At 37.8% G+C, this 3,060-nt stretch overlaps 1 non-coding gene across 1 annotated transcript; it reads left to right on the top strand.

The window, feature by feature from the left end:
* Positions 1 to 497: 497 nt before the first annotated feature.
* On the top strand, positions 498 to 622 carry LOC144309327 (small nucleolar RNA SNORA77). The gene has a single exon (XR_013375369.1). It is a non-coding gene; the product is annotated as a small nucleolar RNA SNORA77 (small nucleolar RNA).
* The last annotated feature ends 2,438 nt before the right edge of the window (positions 623 to 3,060 follow it).

Genomic DNA, 3,060 nt, shown 5'->3' with positions numbered 1-3,060 from the left:
GAAACCTCCCTTACTTGTCTTAGTAATCTTCCACCTATGAATTCATCTAATACTTTATTAAAGTCATGAATATCCTGAAGCCATACACCCTTCTGGGAAATACGTCCTTCACATTTACTGTCTACTATATAGAGTATACATTGCTGCCTTTAATTTGAACTAAACTATCTTTTGCAAGCTCCGCAGGGTGACTCTTCATTCCAGAATTTAAAAAACAAACAAGCCTAAATTAATTTTCTCTCTATACATCCAGATTTTATAAACTTTAATCTTGTACTCATGTTAGGATCTGTCTTTGAAGACTGAAGAGTGTTCTTACTTAGAAAGCTTACCCAATCAAAAAAAAAAAAAAAAAAAAGCTTACCCAGTACAGTTCTCCAGCCCCTCAATTATACAAATTGCTGTTACTGAAGATGTTTCCAGTACTGCTAATGTCCTACTTGAAGTCTGTGATCAAAACTGAACAAGGAAATGTATGTGGAAAAAAATCAGTGTGTACAGATTCACTCTGTATCCAGCTGTAGCCCCAGGTGGGTGCTTTTTCTGTCTGCCACAGAGACATCCCCAAGTGTTGTAACCACCTTGACCTGTCAGGGCAGTGCAACCCTCTGGGGACTCAGGGAAAAGAAGAAATATAAATCACTGTAGATTTCTATTGGGTACTATGACATGTGGAAGCTTACATTTTGAGAGAGATACTGCCTTGCCCAGACCAAGTCCAGAGCATATGATTTCATTCATTAGACAATTGGTTTGTTCACTTGTTAAATCATTCATCTTTTAAGATCTAATATTTATTGAGCTGCTACTGTGTGTTGTTCCCTGATCTGGGTGTTGTTGAAACAATGGTGACCTTGCCTTCATGGCATTTATGGTATAGGTAGTTATATGTCTTTCTCTTTCTGAAAGAAAATTTAATTGGCTAGCACTCGTGTATTTAGAGCACTGTGTGTTAGAGGGCTGTTAAAAATGCATATCCTAATAATGATAAGGAAGAGAGGGAGCAAAGTTACTTAGCATTAGTAGCAGAGATATCCAGGTATTGTTAAACTTCATGTCCAAAAAAGTTTTAGGTGTAAGAACACTCATGAGGACCCATAGTCGCTTTTCTTTGAGTCCATACTCCTAATTTTATTGTGTTTAAGGACTCTTTTTAAAAGCAAAATAAGATTCATATCCATCCCCCCCCCACACACACAGAATAATGTTTGTCATACCTATATAAGAAGGCCCAAAATAAGGAAAATTCCTGGTAATGAATAAGGTTTTGTCTTATGTACCTCAGAATTATCCCCTCCATGAAAAAAGAACCTGGAATATTTATGTACCAACTACTGTTCCTCCTTGTATGAGGGCAGTTCCTATGGGCATTAACTCTCCAGCCCTTCTGACCTGTCATCCATGAACTGAGCTCACTCCTGCAGACAGAGAAAACTCTAAGGCAGAAAGCACAGGAACTATCTTCAGATAACCCCAGGGTAGGTCTGGGTATATTGGTATTTGCCAGCAACATATTTTAAAGTAAATTTTTATTTTCTTAATCACAAGAGTATTTATAAACTTATGAGAACAGCAGTCCATTGTGAGCCATTCTTCAGTCTTCAGACAACACTCTACCAAGGTCTACGACCCAAAATTAGGACTATTGTTCTATATAATTCGAGAAACAAATGTTATAAGAAAATGGAAATATTTCTCTTCTTAAAACATAATAGAGAAAAAAATCACATTGCACACTTAATTCTTTAGAGGATAATCCTATTCCTTCAAGCATTTTTGCAACTAAACTCTGCCTTAGAGGATGTAAAATAAGATGTGGTACCTTTATGTAGGGCAGCTCCTACCACCAAGGTTTTTGCTATTCAATTTTCTCCTATACTGGTTCTTCCACATTCCCCTTTGGGTCAAACTGACCATTTGATAAGTAGTAAGAGGTCACTGGAGTCATTGCTAGTCTAGAACTTTCCACAAAAAAGTCACAGCCTCTGGCCACATGTGACAGAGGAATCATTATGGTCCTTCTAGAATAAAAAATACAACTGGGTTATTGGATATTTGAACCACATGTGCTCAATCATAAAATAACTGTATTAAGGACCATGGCACTTTGAGCTCATTTCTGTAAGAATTGAGCTTGAGTCTATTGGAGGCTAGAAAATACTGAAAGCAGGCCATATTTTTTTTCTTTTTGCCATATCACCCTTACTTCTCACTCCTAGACTAAAAAATGGCAGTGGGTACTTCTGAGTCACATTTAAAGTGTTGGTTTAGTTAATCCACGTGGTGGGTATATCCATTAGGCAATTATTTGAGACCTATTATGTGCACCAAACAGTTTAAAGGGGGAAGAGGGAAGAAAGTATTGTCAAGACCTCACAAAATTACATTCTTATTGAAAATAAGCATAGCTGAATTGACCAAGGAACAACAGATTGGGAATGGGGGGCTAAATAACTTTCTAGAAAACTACTTTTAGTTCTACAAGGAAAGGCAATCCAAATCTCTTCTCTATCTTGACAATGAAATATTGATCTTTCCAAATGAAGGATAGATGACCATGTCTACATATGGAAATGCCACCTATAAAACAGAAGCACAATATCAAAATCAAGAGTAATAAAAAAAGTGTGATGTTCTAACCAGCACATGAGAGGAGAGCCTGCCCAATGTAATCTCCCTTGTCCTATCCATGGCTAGAGGCTTGGCAGCCCACTGAGGAAAAGTACTGTTTATTCTCAAACAATAGTCTTTCACAATTTTTAAAACTTTAAACTCGTCTTCTAATAGAAACTGAGCAAGCAGAGACTATTCCGTGTAGCTGAATAGGAGAAAACTGGCCTTGCCAAAGGTTAGGACAGTCCCAAGAAAGCTGAGCTGGAGGCAGGTGGTGTTAGTGTGCTACTATGGAATCACAACAGCTTTTTCCTGCTTCTGGCTGTACTTCTCTGTTCTCACATTACTTAAACTGGGAGAGGCCTCAAGAAAGTACATAGCCCAGGGTCCTGTTTATACTCCATTTACTAAAGATGACTGAGGTTACTATGGGGTACAGTTGAGAGT

This window comes from Canis aureus, chromosome X (genome assembly GCF_053574225.1).
Source record: "Canis aureus isolate CA01 chromosome X, VMU_Caureus_v.1.0, whole genome shotgun sequence".
Lineage (NCBI taxonomy): Eukaryota > Metazoa > Chordata > Mammalia > Carnivora > Canidae > Canis > Canis aureus.
Note: the sequence above shows the minus strand (reverse complement) of the source record. Positions and strands in the feature narration are given on the sequence as shown.